Source organism: Equus przewalskii, chromosome 10 (genome assembly GCF_037783145.1).
Source record: "Equus przewalskii isolate Varuska chromosome 10, EquPr2, whole genome shotgun sequence".
In the NCBI taxonomy this organism is placed as follows: domain Eukaryota; kingdom Metazoa; phylum Chordata; class Mammalia; order Perissodactyla; family Equidae; genus Equus; species Equus przewalskii.
In genome coordinates this window covers 42,619,670-42,638,187 of record NC_091840.1, presented here as the reverse complement: position 1 = coordinate 42,638,187, position 18,518 = coordinate 42,619,670, and positions in this window count along the sequence as shown.

Sequence of the window (18,518 nt, the reverse complement as noted above, 5' to 3'; positions counted from 1 at the left end):
TGCCCTGTATTGTGTCTTCTGTGAGGGGAGAGACTGGGGTCAAGCCTCAAACAGGTCCCCCACCCAGACATGACTTCAGCCTGAAGGCTATATTTTGTCTGTTCTTTACCACCCTAGCCACTGGGGGGCATCAGTACACTGGCCTTGCACCCAGTAGCATCCTGGGCAGGGCCACCTTTGGCCCAGGTACTGAGGCTGGACCTGAGCCCTGGGCGACCTGTCTCCATTGCAGGAGGAAGGTGGAGGGGTCTGCCAGGCTTACTGCACCTCTGTGCCTGTCCTGAACCCCTCTGTGATGGAGCCCATTTCTCAAGCTTAAGAGCATAAACTTGAGTCACACTGCTTGGGTTTAAATTTCAGCTCTATTCTTTATCACTTATGTAATCTTGGACAAGTAACTTCATCTTTCTGGGCTTCAGTATTCTTATTTATCTAATTCTTGCTATGTGCCAGGCATTGTCCTAGATGCTGGGGAGACAGCAGTGAACCAAACAAATCCCTAGCTTTTAGAGTTTATATTCAGGTGGGGAAAACAAAATGAGAAAAATGAAATATACAGTATGTTAGACAATGGTATATATGTACTAGGGAGGAAAATGAAACAGGAAGAGGAATAGGAAGTTGAGGGTGTTGAAATTTTAGGGTGTCAAAGGAAGGCTTCATTGAGAAGGTAGCACTGAGGAAAGTAAAGGAATGAGCCATGCAGATATCTGAGAGAAGAGCTTTGTGGCCAAAGAGCCCGAGAGGGAGTGTGTCTGAGAACAGTAAGAGGTCAGTGTGTTTGGAAACGAGAGAGCGAATGAGCAGGGGGCAGCGGCAGTAAATGAGGTCAGGATGGAACCCTGTTTCCAGATCATGTGGAAACTTAATGGGGCGTATTTTGGCCTTTACTCTGAGATGGGAAACCACTGAAGGGTCTTGAAAGAGGAGTGATGTGATCTCACACATCTAAAAAGATCGTTCTAGGGGCCGGCCCCAGAGCTGAGTGGTTAAGTTCACGCACTCTGCTTCAGCGGCCCAGGGTTTCCCCAGTTCAGATCCTGGGCTCAGACTTGGCACCGCTCATCAAGCCATGCTGAGGAGGCGTCCCACATGCCACAACTAGAAGGACCCACAACTAAAATATACAGCTAGATACTGGGGGGATTTGGGGAGAAAAAGCAGAAAAAAAAAAAAAAGGTTGGCAGTTGTTAGCTCAGGTGCCAATCTTTAAAAAATAAAAGGATCATTCTAGGCCCTGAGACAATTCAGGGAAAAGGGAATCTCTTTTCCAAAAATGGTGCTGGAAAAACTAGGTCTGTTTGGGGAAAAAAATTGAATCACAACCCCTGCCTCACTCCATACACAAAAACTAGTTTGAGCTGGATCATAGACGTAATGTAAAAACTCAAACCATAATATTTATAGAATAAGAGGAGAGTGTTTTTATGACCTTGGCATAGGTGAGATTTCTTAGGACAAAAAAAAAAAAAGAGGACTTACTGTAAAGGAAAAATCAATAATTTATGATAAAAACCCTCAATAAAATGGGTATAGAAGGAAAGTACCTCAACATAATAAAGGCCATATATGACAAACCCACAGCCAACATCTTACTCAATGGACAAAAACTGAAAGCCATCCCTCTGAGAACAGGAACAAGACAAGGGTGCCCACTTTCACCACTCTTATTCAACATAGTACTGGAAGTGTTGGCCAGAGCAATTCGGCAGGAAAAAGAAATAAAAAGAATCCAAACGGGCAACAAAGAAGTAAAACTCTCGCTGTTTGCAGACGACGTGATCTTATATATAGAAAACCCCAAAGACTCCATAGGAAAACTATTAGAAACAATCAACAGCTACAGCAAAGTTTCAGGGTATAAAATCAACATACATAGATCAGTAGCATTTCTGTACGCTAACAATGAACCAACAGAAAAAGAACTCAAGAACTCAATCCCATTCACAATCGCAACAAAAAGAATAAAATACCTTGGGATAAATTTAACCAAGGAAGTGAAAGATCTATACAATGAAAACTACAAGACTTTCCTGAAAGAAATTGATGATGACATAAAGAGATGGAAAGACATTCCATGCACATGGATTGGAAGAATAAACATAGTTAAAATGTCCATACTACCTAAAGCAATCTACAGATTCAATGCTATCCCAATCAGAATCCCAATGACATTCTTTACAGAAATTGAACAAGGAATCCGAAAATTCATATGGGGCAACAAAAGACCCCGAATTGCCAAAGCAATCCTGAGAAAGAAGAATAAAGCCGGAGGCATCACAATCCCTGACTACAAAGCATACTACAAAGCTACAGTAATCAAAACAGCATGGTACTGGTACAAAAATAGGTGCACAGATCAATGCAACAGAATTGAAAGTCCAGAAATAAAACCACACATCTATGGGTAGCTAATCTTCGACAAAGGAGCTGAGGGCCTACAGTGGAGAAAAGAAAGTCTCTTCAACAAATGGTGCTGGGAAAACTGGACAGCCACATGTAAAAGAATGAAAATTGACCATTCTTTTTCACCATTCACAAAAATAAACTCAAAATGGGTCAAAGACCTAAAGATTAGGCCTGAAACAATAAGTCTTCTAGAAGAGAATATAGGCAGTACACTCTTTTTTTTTTTTTTTTTTGAGGAAGATTAGCCTTGAGCTAACCACTGCCAATCCTCCTCTTTTTGCTGAGGAATACCGGCCCTGAGCTAACATCTGTGCTGATCTTCCTCTACTTTATACGTGGCACGTCTACCACAACATGGATTGCCAAGCGGTGCCATGTCTGCACCCGGGATCCAAACCAGCAAACCCCGGGCAGCTGAGAAGCTGAACGTGCGAACTTAACCACTGTGCCACCGGGCCGGTCCCAGCAGTACACTCTTTGACATCAATTTCAAAAGAATCTTTTCGAACACCATAACCCCTCAGACGAGGGAAACAATAGAAAGAATAAAGAAATGGGACTTCATCAGACTAAAGAGCTTCTTCAAGGCAAGGGAAAACAGGATTGAAACCAAAAAAACAGCCCACTAATTGGGAAAAAATATTTACAAGTTATTTATTCGACAAAGGGTTAATCTCCATAATATGTAAAGAACTCACACAGCTCAACAACAAAAAATCAAACAACCCGATCAAAAAATGGGCAGGGGACATGACCAGACATTTCTCCAAAGAAGATATATGGATGGCCAATAGAAACATGAAAAGATGCTCATCATCACTAATCATCAGGGAAATGCAAATCAAAACTACACTAAGATATCACCTTACACCTGTTAGAATGGCAAAAATATCCAAAACCAAGAGTGACAAATGTTGGAGAGGTTGTAGAGAAAAAGAAACCCTCATACACTGTTGGTGGGAATGCAAACTGGTGCAGCCACTATGGAAAACAGTATGGAGATTTCTCAAAAAGTTAAAAATAGAAATACCTTATGACCCAGGCATCCCACTACTGGGTATCTATCCTAAGAACCTGAAATCAGCAATTCCAAAAGTCCCATGCAGCCCTATGTTCATCGCAGCATTATTCACAATAGCCAAGACGTGAAACCAACCTAAGTGTCCAGCAACTGATGATTGGATAAAGAAGATATGGTGTGTATATATATATATATATATATATATATATATATATATATATATTTATACAGTGGAATACTACTCAGCTATAAAAAAGGACAAAGTCCTCCAATTCACAACAACATGGATGGACCTTGAGGGTATTATGTTAAGTGAAATAAGCCAGACAGAGAAAGACGAACTCTGTATGACTCCACTCATAGGTGGAAGTTAACATATAGACAAAGAGAACTGATCAGTGGTTACCAGGGGAAAAGGGGGTGGGGGGAGGGCACAAAGGGTGAGGCGGTGTACCTATAATATGACTAACAATAATGTACAACTTTAATTTCACAAGGTTGTTAACTATCATAATCTTAATTAAAGAAAAGAAAAATGAATAAATTGGACATCAAAATAAGTCTCTGTTCATCAAAAGAAACTTAAGAAAATGAAAAGGCAAGCTAAGTCAGAAAAAATGTTTACACGTATCTATAGAACAAAGGCCCGGCGGTGCAGTAGTTAAGTGCGCACGTTCTGATTCAGCGGCCCAGGGTTCACCAGTTTGGATCCCAGGTGCAGACATGACACCGCTTGGCAAGCCATGCTGTGGTAGGCGTCCCACATATAAAGTAGAGGAAGATGGGCACTGGTGTTAGCTCAGGGCCAGTCTTCCTCAGCAAAAAGAGGAGGATTGGCAGCAGGTGTTAGCTCAGGGCTAATCTTCCTCAAAAAAGACACACAAAAAATGAAATACAATGCCCACTCAGACCAATGAGGGTGATGAGAAGCACTCGGATTCTGGATATATTTTGAAGTAACCACACTTGCTGATGTATTGGGTATGAGAGAAAAACAAATGAAAAATGCCTTCAATGTGCTATGTCCTTCAATATGCCATAGGTTCAACACAATCCCAATCAAAATCCCAAGAGATTATTAATTGACAAACTAATTCTGGAAGTTATAGGGAAATGCCAAAGGACAAAGAATAAGCAAAACAAACTTGAAAAAGCAAAGTCGGAAGATTTAAACTATCAGATATTAAGACTTTATTCTTGGGGCTGGCCCTGTGGCTGAGTGGTTAAGTTTGCGTGCTCTGCTGTAGGCGGCCGAGTGTTTCATTGGTTTGAATCCTGGGTGCGGACGTGGCACTGCTCATCAGGCCACGCTGAGGCGGCGTCCCACATGCCACAACTAGAAGGACCCACAACGAAGAATATACAACTATGTACCAAGGGGGCTTTGGGGAGAAAAAGGAAAAAAATAAAACCTTCAAAAAAAAAAAAGACTTTATTCTTCTTCTTGTTTTCTTTTCTCTTTTCTTTTTTTTGAGGAAGATTAGCCCTGAGCTAACTACTGCCAATCCTCCTCTTTTTGCTGAGGAAGACTGGCCCTGAGCTACATCCATGCTCATCTTCCTCTACTTTATACGTGGGACACCTACCACAGCATGGCTTGCCAAGTGGTGCCGTGTCTGCACCCAAGATCCAAACTTGCGAACCCTGGGCCACCTAAGTGGAATGTGCGTACTTAACCGCTGCATCACCGGCTGGCCCCAGTCTTCCTCTTTGTGCTTCAGGAAGATTGTCACTGAGCTAACATCTGTGCCAATCTTCTTCTATCTTATGTGGGATACCGCTACAATGTAGCTTGATGAGCAGTGCCAAGTATGTGCCTTGGTTCCGAACCCACAAACCCTGGGCTGCCCAAGCTAGTGTGCAAACTTAACCAGTACGCCACCGGCGTGGCCCCAAGACTTTTTAAAGTTTTAGTAATTAAGAAAGTGTGACATTGGCACACAGTAGACCAATGGAATAGAATGGAGAGTCCAGAAATAGATCGATACTTGTTTTATGATAAGAGTGGCAATGTAGAGCTGTGGGGACAGGACACTTGTTTCAATAAAAGATACTGGAGGGGCCGGCCCGTGGCCGAGTGGTTAAGTTCAAGCGTTTGGCTTCGGAGGCCCGGGGTTTCGCTGGTTCGGATCCTGGGCGCGGACATGGCGCCGCTCATCAGGCCACACTGAGATGGTGTCCCACATGCCACAACTAGAAGGACCCACAACTAAATATACAACTATGTACTGGGGGGATTTGGGGAGAAAAAACAGGAAAAAAAAAAAGAAGAAGATTGGCAACAGTTGTTAGCTCAGGTGCAAATCTTGAAAAAAAAAAGACACTGGGTATCTGTATGGGAGCAAACTAGTTCTTGACTCTGAACCTCACATTGTACGCAAAAGCAGTTCTGGATGGATTGTAGATCTAACTATGAAAAGTAAAATAAAAAATATTTAGAAAATAACAGAATGTCTTTAATGAGCTTAAGGTAAACAAAGATTTTTAAAACAATACAAAAATCAATAACTATCAAGGAAAGATTGATAAATTAGAACATTAAAATTAAGAATCTCTTGGGGTCAGCCCCGTGGCCGAGTGGTTAAGTTCACGCACTCCGCTTTGGTGGCCCAGGGTTTCACGGGTTCAGATCCTGGGCTCAGACATGGCACCTCTCATAAAGTCATGCTGGGGTGGCGTCCCACATGCCACAAGCAGAAGGACGCATAACTAAAAATATACCAGGTGGCTTTGGGGAGAAAAAGGAAAAATAAAATCTTTAAAATTAAGAATATCTTTACTGGGGCTGGGCCTGTGGCTGAATGGTTAAGTTTGCGCGCTCCGCTGTAGGCGGCCCAGTGTTTCGTTGGTTCAAATCCTGGGCGCGGACGTGGCACTGCTCATCAAACCACGCTGAGGCAGCGTCCCACATGCCACAACTAGAAGGGCCCACAACGAAAAATATACAACTATGTACTGGGGGGCTTTGGGGAGAAAAAGAAAAAAAAAAAGAATATCTTTATTAAAAGACATATCAATCTCCAAGGAATTATGCTGAGCAAAAAAAGCCAATTCCAAACTGTTACATTCTATATGATTCTATTTATTTATTTATTTATTTTTAATTTATTTTTTTGCTTGAGGAAGATTCACCCTGAGCTAACGTCTGTGCCCATCTTCCTCTGTTCTGTATGTGGGACACCACCACAGCATGGCTTGATGAGCAGTGTGTAGGTCCATGCCCAGGACCCAAACCTATGAACCCTGGGCTGCCAAAGTGGAGGGCACAAACTTAACCACTACGCCACTGGGCCAGCCCCTATTTATATAATTTTTTATTTTTAATTGTGATAGACTACATATAACGTAAAACTTACCGTCTTAATCATATTTAAGCGCACACTTCAGTGGTATTAAGGACATTCACATCCTTATGCAGCCATCACCACCATCCATCTCCAGAACTCTTTTCATCTTGTAAAACTGAAGCTCTGTACCCATTAAACACTCATTCCCCAGTGTCCCTCCCCTGAGTCCCTAGCAACTACCATTCTACTTTCTGTCTCTACGAATTTGACTAAGTACCTCATAAAAGTGGAATCATACAGTATTTGTCTTTCTGTGACTGGCTTCTTTCACTATTTCAGCATAATGTCCTCAACGATCATCCATGTTGTAGCAGGTGTCCTTCCTTTTTTAAGGCTGAATAATGTTACATTGTATGTATATACCACATTTTGCTTATCCATTCACCTGTCGATGGGCACTTGGGTTGCTTCTATGTTTTAGTTATTGTGAACCTGGGGGTACACATATCTCTTCAAGAGCCTGCTTTCAGTTCTCTTGGGTGTATACCCAGGAGTGGTATTGCTGGCTCATATGGCAATTCTGTTCTTAATTTTTTGAGGAGCTATACTGTTTTCCACAGTGGCTGTACCATTTTATATTCCCACCAACAGTGCACAAGGTTTTCAACTTCTCCACATCCTCACCAACACTTGTTACTTTCTGTTTTTTAATAGTAGCCATCTAATGGGTGTGAGGTTGTATATAACATTTTTGAAATGACAACATTTTAGAAACAGAGAACAGGGTCCAGGCCGGTGGCGCTGCGGTTAAGTTCACATGTTCTGCTTCACTGGCCTGGGGTTCGCCAGTTCAGATCCCGGTACAGACATGCACCGCTTGGCACGCCATGCTGTGGTAGGCATCCCACATATAAAGTAGAGGAAGGTGGGCATGGATGTTAGCTCAGAGCCAGTCTTCCTCAGCAAAAAGAGGAGGATTGGTGGCAGATGTTAGCTCAGGGCTAATCTTCCTAAAAAAAAAATAGTAATGACAAAACAAAAAAAAGAAACAGAGAACAGATTAGTGCTGCCAGGGGTAGAGAAGGTGGGTAGGGGGTGGGAGTGGAAGGAGGGAAGTGGGTGTGGTGATAAACACTAGGGATCCTTGTACTGAAACTGTTGGGAAACTTAGCAGTGGTTGTGGATACATGAACATACACAGGTGATAAAATTGTATAGAACTTAATACACACATGCAAATGAGCACGAATAAAACAGGAAATCTGAATAAAATAGATGGATTATGTCAATGTCAACATCCTGCAATATTTGGCTATGGTTGTCATATTATACTGTAGTTTTGTAAAATGTCACCATTGGGGAAACTGGGCAAAGTGTACAAGGGATCTCTCCATATTATTTCTTACAACTGCATGTGAATCTACAATGATCTCAATAAAATAATTTTTTTTTTGAGGGAGGTTAGCCCTGAGCTAACATCCGTGCCCATCTTCCTCTACTTTATATGTGGGACGGCTGCCACAGCATGGCTTGCCAAGCGGTGCATATGTCCACACCTGGCACCTGAGCCAGCAATCCCGGGCCGCCAAAAAGGAATATATGAACTTAACGACTGCGCCACCAGGCCGGCCCCTAAAAATTTCAATTAATACACACACACACAAAGACCCATTAAGAGAATGAGAAGGCAAGCCTCAGAGTAATGGGAAAAGATATTCGCAATACGTATATCTGGGGGAAAAAACTAGCAGCCAGAATATATTTTGCAAATCAATAAGGAAAAAAGATAACCCAGCGGAAAAATAGACAAATTATGGGCTCAGGCACTATGCAGAATGGCCGATAGACATATGAAAATGTGTGTGGCAGATTGTGTTTTACAAAGATAGTGGCAACAGTATCTTCCATTCCACATGTTCCTCTTACTTGTGAAATATGATGGCTACTTGGACCAATGCGGGTGGTGAGAAGCTCCCAGATTCTGGATATATTTTGAACCAGCCACACTTGCTGACATATTGGGCATGAGAGAGAAAGCAAAAGTGTGACTTTGACAGTCCTTCCAACTAGAAGTAGAAACTCTGCCCTCTTCCCTTGAAACTGAGTGAAATTTGTGACTATTTAGGTCAACAGAATATAGCAGAAGTGATGCTATGTGACTTCTGAGGCTAGACCACAAAAGACAACGTAGCTTCCACTTTATTTGCTAGAATACTCTGTCTTTAAGCCTTCAGCCACTGTGTAAGCAGTCTGACTGTTCTGAGGCCACTGTGCTGTGAGGAAGCCCAACAGAGAAACCCCATTCATAGGCCCTGAGCTACAGGAAGAGAGAGAGATGCCTGGCCAGCCCCCAACTCCTCCAGCTCCTGTCTGACTGCATCTGCATGAGAGACCCCAAGCCACTTCTGCCCAGCCAACCTCCTGAAATCCTGACCCCTGAAACTGTGTAAGAGTAAAAAGACTGTTAACTGTTTAAGCTTCTAAGTTTGGGATGATTTGTTATACAGCAGTGGATAATGGGAATAGTGTGCATAACTTTATTAGTCATCAGGGAATGCAAATTAAACCCAAAATGAGATACCACCACACACCCACCAGAATGACCAACATGGAAAAGAGTGATAATGCCAAGTGTAGGTGAGGATGTGGAGCAATTGAACTTTCATACACTGCTGGTAAAAATGTATATTGATACAACCACTTTGAAAACCTGTTTGACAGAATCTACTACAGCTGAACATAAGCAAACCCTATGACCCAACCATCCCACTCCCAACATAAATATACACACAGGTATGTACAAGAATATTCATAGCAGCATTATGAATCAAGGCTCCCCAATTCAAACAACCCAAATATTGACCAATGGTAGAATGAATAAAGTGTAGTATATTCACGAAATTGAGTACTATGCAGTAATAAAAATAAACTTGTGATACATGCAACTTGAATGACTCTACAGACATAATGTTGAACAAAACAAGCCAGATATAAAATAATATATAGTGTATCATTCCATTATATAAAGTCCAAATAAAGCAGGCAAAGTTAATCCATGGCATTAGAAGTCAGAATAGAAGTCCTTCAGAGAGGAAGAGGGGAGCAACTGAGAGAGAGAACACAGGAGGTTCCTGGGAATGTTCTGGTGGTGTGCTGGTAGTAGTATTCTGTTTCTTGCCCTGGGTGGTTATTATGTGGGTGTGTTCAGTTTGTGATAATTCACTTATGAGTTGTGTTTTGTGTGTGTATGTGAGGGAGATTCGCCCTGAACTAACATCTGTGCCAATCTTCCCTTATTTTGTATGTGGGATGCCTCCACAGCATGGCTGATGAGTGGAGTAGGTCCATACCTGGGATCTGAACTCAGAAACCCCGCACCATGGAAGCAGAATGCGTGGAACTTTAACCACTCAGCCATGGGGCTGGCCCAGGGTTGTGCTTTTTTTTTTCTGAGGAAGATTAGCCTTGAGCTAACTGCTGCCAATCTTCCTCTATTTGCTGAGGAAGACTGGCCCATCTTCCGCTTCTTTATATGTGGGATGCCTACCACAGCATGGCTTAACCAAGCGGTGGCGTGTCTGCACCCGGGATCCGAACTGGCGAACCCCAGGCTGCCAAAGCAGAATGTGGGCACCCAACCGTTGTGCCACTAGGCCAGCCCCGTTGTGCATTTTTTCAATGTATGTTGTACTTCAATAAAAAGCTAATTCAAAAATAAATTGCCTCAAGAAAAAAATCCAAATAAAATTTGGGGTTGGCCCAGTGGCGCAGTGGTTAAGTTCGCACGTTCCGCTTCTGTGGCCCAGGGTTCGCCAGTTCAGATCCCGGGTGCAGACATGGCACCGCTTGGTAAGCCATGCTGTGGCAGGTGTCTCACATGTAAAGTAGAGGAAGATGGGCACAGATGTTAGCTCAGGGCCAGTCTTCCTCAGCAAAAAGAGGAGGATTGGCAGCAGATGTTAGCTCAGGGCTAATCTTCCTCAAAAAAAATAAAAACAAAAATAAAAATAAAAATAAATAAATTGCCTCGGGGCCGGCCCCATGGCTGAGTGGTTAAGTTCGTGTGCTCTGCTTCAGCGGCCCAGGGTTTCTCGGGTTCAGATCCTGGGAGCTGACATGGCACTGCTCATCCAGTCATGCTGAGGCGGCGTCCCACATAGCACAACCAGAAGGACCTGCAACTAAAATATGCAACTACGTACTGGGGGTATTTGGAGAGAAAAAGCAGAAAATAAATAAATAAATTGCCTCTAAGATTTTTGCCTGTCTGGAAGAATGGCATTGCTATTTACTGAAATGAGAAAAACAGTTGAAGGAGCAGATCTGAGGTGGAATCAGGACCTCAGTTTTGGACATGTTAAGTCTAAAGTACCTATCAGGGAAATTGGCAACTGGGAGATTCACTCTGTAAGTAGTTTAGGGGAGAGGCTTGGCCTGGACACACGCATTAGGGAGTCACCAGTGTATAAATAGTATTTAAAGCAATGGGACAAGACGACATCAGGAAAGGAATGAGCATAGGCAGTAAAGAGAAGAGGTTCAAGGATTGAGCATGGGGCTGTCTACAGTAGGGGTTGTTTTAAGGACTAAATGACGTAGCTCTTGTTAGCATCAAGTATGGCACCTCATGAGTGTTTAGAGTGGATTAGCTGGTAGTACTTGCTTGGTAGCTGGCTTTTTTCTCTTCTTCTTCTTCTCTCCAAAGCCCCCCAGTACATAGTTGTATATTCTAGTTGTAGGCCTTTCTAGGTGTGCTATGTGGGACGCTGCCACAGCGTGGCTTGATGAGCAGTGCTAGGTCTGCACCCAGGATCCAAACCAGCAATACCCTGGGCCACCAAAGGGGAGTGTGTGAACTTAACCACTTGGCCATGGGGCTGGCCCCCTTAGACAATTTTGTATGTGTGTGTGTGTGAGGAAGATTAGCCCTGAGCTAACATCTGTGCCAATCTTCCTCTATCTTGTATATGGGTCGCCTCCACAATGTGGCTGATGTGTAGAGTAGGTCTGCGCCCGGGATCCAAACCTGTGAACCCAGGCACTGAAGCAGAGTGCTCGGAACACTAACCACTCGGCCATGGGGCCAGCCCCAGTAGGTGGCTTATAAAGCACTCTCGCAAGCATTTTTTTTTTTCGGGTTTTAACTTTATTTTCCAACTGATTACTAAAATGATATATATCTTGTACTAATTTAATCTGTGAGTCAACCCTGTGAAAAGAGCTACTGCCTCTGTTTTATAAAATGAGGAAACTGAGGAGCATGGAAGTGAAGGAACTTGCCAAGATCATGCAGTACGTGTCTAAGCCAGAACCAGAACTGAAAGCCAGACTCCCAGACTCTGAGGCGCCTGCTTTTTTTGTTACTTCCTGTGGACCTTCAGGAAAGGGAGGCCTGGGTGGCTGCAGTGGGGCCCAACTAGGAGAGGGTCCGGATTAGCCTTAGTGTCAAGGAGAGTGGCTAGCCAGAGGAGATGACCAGAGGGGCCTGCAAAAAGGCAGTCAGCAAGAAAACAAGGAGAGGCCTTGGTGAAAGAGGCCTGAAGGGTGCTGGAGAGGAGAAACGGGAAATGATTTGGGAGTAGAAGGAGAGGGTGATGCACTAGCACTGCACCCAGGATAATGGACTCTGAGAGTCAGGAGAACCAGGCCTCTGTCCCCAGAGCCTGGAACCAGCCTCAGGAAGAGGGAGCCCTTTTGTCTAAGCCCTTAAAGGCCTGCCTAGGCTGCTCCTCCTCATCCTGGGCTGCCACAGACCCAGGATGGGGCAGAAGAGGGCCCAGGGTGCAGACTGGGCTCCTGGAGGCACAGGCAATGGTGCTCCCCACTTCCTTGTACTCATGACTCCGGCCTTGGGGACTGGGTGTTGGGGGCACAGGGCCTACCCTCTTCCCTGCTATTCCCAGTCCCTGGGCCTGAGGGCCCAGCACAGAGAGGGTTAAGGGCCCTGCAACTTTTGCCTGGAGGTGGGGGAGGGAACTGTCAGAAGAAGCCTTGTCTGGCCTGATAATCCAGGCTGCCTATCTCTTCCACAGCAGCTGTGAAGCAGACAGGTTGTCCTGGCAGGGAGGGAGGGAGGGAGGTAAGGGCCTGGCTGATGGCGGGAAGGATTTGAGGAGAGAGGGACACCCAGGCTCCTTGGGGATCCTTTCCCACCCAACAGCTACCTTCAGGACTGTCCCTGGACACTGGAGAGGTCACGGCCTGAGTCTGGGCATGGGAATTCCCACGGCCCCAGAGAACAGGAACTGGGAGCTGATGAACAGACTTAGGGAGGTGTTGATTGGAAAGTTTCTATTTCTGACTCAATATGTGCCTGGGCAGGTGTGCGCTATCATGTGCATCCGCACAGTATGTGATGAGCGCTCGTGCCCATGGCTACATGGCCCACTAGGGAGGATGGGTAGGGAGAGCCCATTGCAAAGCCAGAGGGGAAGGAGCCTGGCATTTAATGAGCTCCTGTTATATATACGAGCCAGGCTCTAGGTTCAGAATTTTCACCTCTACTGTCTCATTTCATCTCAACCACAATCATGGAAAAGAAGGCATTTTAAGCCTATTTTACTAATAAGGAAACCAGGGCTCCAAGAGCTGGCAGAGCCCTGACCCACTTTGCAGGTGGTTGGGGAGCCCAGGCTCTGATGAATCCGAAGTTGTGCTTTTCCTTCCTGGCTCTGAGGCTGTCCTGGGAAGGTGGTCTGAAAGAAAGGCAAGAACTCCAAGGCACACCCACTGAACCCTGCAGGCTGAGGCTCTGGTTCAAGCCGAAGATGGCCTGTGATTCCAGGGTGTGTGAGCTCCATGCGAGCACCTGGATCACAAGCTGCAGGAGGTCAGAGAAAAGAGAGAGGATTTTTGCTGGGTTGGAGTTGGCCAAGAGCAGCAGGTAGGAGAGGCTTAAAAGGGGGTCAGATGGGTGGGAGGGTTTGAGGAAGCGAAGCAAGGAGGGAATCCCTGCTTCATTCAGGGGCTTCCCACACATTCTTTCACTGAATCTTCCCAAGGATCTTGTGAGGTGGGAATTATTGTCATCCCCATTTTAGAGACAAGGAGACGGAGGCACAGACAGATGAAGTAAGTAATATGTTCAGAATCACATTACTGGTAAGTGACAAAACTCAGGTCTGATTCCATTGCCTCTGAAACTCAAAAAGGCCCCACAGAGACACACACAAAATCAACCTCATTCACAACAGGTTTGTGCACAGAGCCTGGGGTCTAGAGTCCGGAGAGCGGAGTTGTAGTCTTGCCTCTTCTTGATTTACTGTATGACTCAGGGCCGCACATTTCCTCCTGGAGCCTCAGTTTCTCTATTATAAAATTGGCAGGTCTGGGCTGGCCCCATGGCCCAGTGGTTAAGTGCAGCCCAAGTTCAGTTCCCAGGCACAGACTTATACCACTTGTTGGCGGTGACCCACATACAAAATAAAGGAAGACTGGCAACAGATGTTAGCTCAGGGAGAATCTTCCTCAGCAAAAAAAACAAAAACAAAAACAAAACTGTCAGACAGTCATCTTTTGGAGACTGACAGACATTGGCAAAGCCCTCAGGGAAGCCATTGCTAGAACCCCACTACATCTGGGATCATTGCTCAAAACGTACGCTTGTCGTGGGGCTGAAAGGTATAGAGTGGAGTGTGAGGGAACTGTGGAGTACTTGAGCACACACTGGGCAGGGTCAACATCTGTTCAGTGTAAGGCATTCTCTGAGCACCTCCCAGGATAAGGCCCATGAAGGGTCCTGGGGCCACAGAGAAGAATCAGACAAGGATCAACTCACAAGAGTAGTTGGGGACAAAAAGGGATCAGATGAATTCTCAAGTGTGGTGAGGAAAACAGAGCAAGTCCAAAGCCTGGACGTAGGGGGCACGTGTCAGGGTGGGTTAGGAGAAGCTTCACAGGCCAGTCAAGATGAACCGAGCCGGGCTAAAAGGCCATCTCCAGCAGTCAGCTCTGACAAACCCCCTAGATCCCAAGCCCCAATCCATCTCATGGAGAGGAAGGATTAGAACAGTTTTCCAGGTTTTCTTTCTCACAACTGTTAAGCTCATAGAACCAATCAGGCTCTTACTTTGGGTCCCCTGCATCTAAAGCAAAACAAGAGCAAGAACCTTCCAGAACTTCTCAAAGTCCTTGGTTCCAGGATGAGTTTTGCTGCTGACTATGCTCTGAAACATTGAATACCATATCATTTGGCCTTCTTTTATCTTTATACAGAACTGCCAACTTCATAAAACTTAGGAAAGCAGCCAAGAAGAAATTGAGAGTAATTTTAGTAGCTGAATCTATTTTTTTAATGTGTATCTCCATGTGTCCTATGTCTATGTGGGCATCACACATGTGTGCTGTGTGTGTTCTGCATGTTATGTGTGTATCTGTGTATCCATGGGTATCTGCTGCTGCTTTCCTGTTCCTCTTAGGGTCATGGGTTGCCTGATGCTGAGATGTGGAGGGAACTTTGAGGCTTCGGATGATTCTCTTCCTTTCTCTAGGCCTCAATTTTGTCTTCTTTATAAATGAGGGACTTAGGGCCGGCCTGGTGGCGCAGCAGTTAAATTCGCACATTCTCTTTCGCTGGCCCGGGGTTCGCCTGTTCGGCCCCCTGGTGTGAACACGGCACCACATGACAAGCCATGCTGTGGTAGGCATCCCACATATAAAATAGAGAAAGATGGGCATGGATGTTAGCTCAGGGCCAGTCTTCCTCAGCAAAAAGAGGAGGATTGGCAGTGGATGTTAGCTCAGGGCCAATCTTCCTCAAAATAAATAAATTAATTAAATAAATGAGGAACTTGCACTCCATGATTTTGAAAGACTCTCGCAGATCTGACCATCCTTAAAACTTCATCACTCACCATAGGGTTTAAGGACTTCATCCAAAGAAGGCCTAAACAAGAGTCAAAGAGGAAGATGGGCATGGATGTTAGCTCAGGGCCAGTCTTCCTCAGCAAAAAGAGGAGGATTGGCAGCAGTTAGCTCGGGGCTAATCTTCCTCCAAAAGAAAAAAACCAAACAAGTAAAAAAAAACAAAAAAATAAATAAGAGTCAAGGGCTTAAGGTAACAGTGGCAGGGTTTAGAATTAGACTTTAGAAGGATAAGGTCCCAGACCAGCCCACGTTGGCCTCAGGGGAGCCATGAAGCTCCTGGCGTGAAGCAAAAGTTGTTAGAATGCAAGGCTGGGCCCAAGGATCCGGACTGTATTCCCATCCCCATGCTGGCCAGGCAAGGGGCAGAGTCTCCATGTGACTTGCGGAAAGGGAGAAGACTTCCCATCCTAACTCCCCTGAGTGTTCTTAGGAGGCAGAGGGATGGAACATCAGCCATCCAGGATACAGCTCTGGGCGGGAAGTGTCCTCAGGTCCTACTGTGGCCCCTGCAGGCTCCTGATAAGCGGAAGGGCCCCCACCCTTATGGCCCCAAGTCTGCCTATCAGGGTCCCCAGACTACCCCACCCAGGCTCAGGCTCTCCTCCAGCCCACACCCTGATCACAGCACCCTCCACCCCAGTGAGGGGCCACAGCCACAGGATCTCTGGCTGGCTGAGATATCTGTCTCCTCTACCTCCAGGACCCCTGGGTTCTATTCCTGCTCACCTTTGCCCTTGGCCCCCAGGCACTAAGCGGAAGTCCAGGCAGTGAGTGGCATGAAGTTTGGCCCTGGTGCATGAAGCCTTTACTCTGGTAAAGGAGTCTGAACTATCTGTGGGGTCTCTGAGTAGAGGTGGCCTGGCAGAGGGATCACAGGACAGGAAAGAGGGTTGCCGGGATGCAGGAGCAGGCATAACGATAATTCCTCACTCAGTTGAAGCACTTGAGTTTATGAAGGTTTTTCACTTAATTCTCACAACTTGGTGAGGTGTGTATTACTACCAAAGCTCAGAGAAGCGGCTCTTTACCACTAGTCACACAGCTAGTGAGTGAGATAGAGGAAAGGAGGATGAGAAACTGACATGAGGACATAGTGGTTAAGTTCATGTGCTCCACTTTGGCGGCCCGGGATTCACAGCTTTGGATCCCAGGCACAGACCTAGCACTGCTCATCAAGCCATGCTGTGGGGACATCCCACATAAAATAGAGGAAGGTTGGCAACGGATATTCAGCAACAATCTTCCTTGCAAAAAAAAAAAAAAGAAACTGACATGAGTTCTATACGTGCCAGGCTCTAATCTGGGAGTTTGAGATGAGTGGTCAGATAATCCTCACAACCACCATATGAGGTAGGTATGGACAGCTCCCATTTTAGATTTGAGGAAACTGAAGCTGAGAGCACTTGGCCCAAAGTCAGAGAGCCGGATGCAGTGGAGTTGGGACTGTCACTCAAGGCCTGTTACCTCTAAACCTGGGCTCTCACAATGGCCTCGTGCTGCTTTCAAGACTATTCCATGCACTTTCAGATGTTCAACAAGAGGCCTCCCCTGCAGCTTTCAGTGAGCCGCTGTGGGAAAGGGGTGAGGGAGGAGTTAAGTACTCTGAACCCCTTCTGTGGGCCAGCACTAGCAGGTGCTAAGTGCTTTACCAGCAGCTAATCACCTGGCCCTCAGGACTCTGTGAACTGGGGACAGTTATTACTGATACTTACAAAAAACAGGGACTGTCCAAGAGAGAAAATGACGTTCCTGAGAGAGCTACAGCTTTGTCTGCCTGCCTCGCCAGGCCAGTCTCTCTCCTCCCCCACATTACAGTGGGCTCAGGTCCATGCCAGTCATTCGACATGAACGTTCATTTAGTGGTAGAGATACATCAGTGAATAAACCAGGCCCTCATGATTATTTGCTTAATGTGGATAATCGCATAAATAAATGAGCCCATAGCAGGAGGATTTAACCAGCCAGGGAAGACTTCCCTGCAGATGTGAAACTTAGAGATCTAAAGAGGGAATAGGAGTTGACCAGACAAGAAAGGGGGGAAGATCATGCCAAAGAGAGGGGAGAGCACGGGCCGAGGTTCTGTGGCAGCAGGAAATAGAACACCTCCAAGGGACCACAAAGTTGAGTCTCTCCTTCCACCCCCGACCCTGGCCTCATCTGCCCCTGCAGAGGAGGGGTGTAACTGCCTCCCAGCACGCAGACCAGATTGTCTAGGTTCGGGGAGGGGGAGGGAGCAGAGAAGCAGATGTGTCCCCCAGAAGGAGATGTAAACAACCAAGGCCCTGGGGGCCGGCCCATGGCCTAGTGGCTAATGTTCCACATGCTCTGCTTCACCAACCCAGGTTCCTGGCCGGGATCCCAGGCGTAGACCTACACCTCTTGTCAGTCATGCTGTGGCAGTGACCCACATACAAAATAGAGGAAGATTGGCACAGATGTTAGCTCAGGGAATCTTCCTCCACAAAAATACATAAATAAATACATAAATAAACAAATAAATAAATAACTGAGGCCCTGCTTTGAGGAGTCTCTACCCCAGGAGTCTCACCTGTCCTAGAGGCAGAGAACCAAATATGGCCAGGCTTTCACCCTAAGTGCCTTAAGCTCTGAAGAACAGGCCCCCACTCATTCTTATTTATTTAACTTAATTTTTTTTTAGAGGAAGATTAGCCCTGAGCTAACGTCTGCTGTCAATCCTCCTTTTTTCTGAGGAAGACTGGCCCTGAGCTAACATCCGTGCCCATCTTCCTCTACTTTATAGGTGGGATGCCTGCCACAGCATGGCTTGCCAAGCGGTGCCACGTCCGAACGCCAGACCGCTGAAGTGGAACGTGCGCACTTAACTGCGGTACCACCAGGCCGGCCTATCCTCCACTCTTTCTTATGCCGGCTCCCACAAGAGCTTGAGATTCAGCTACCCTCACACCTCCCAGTGA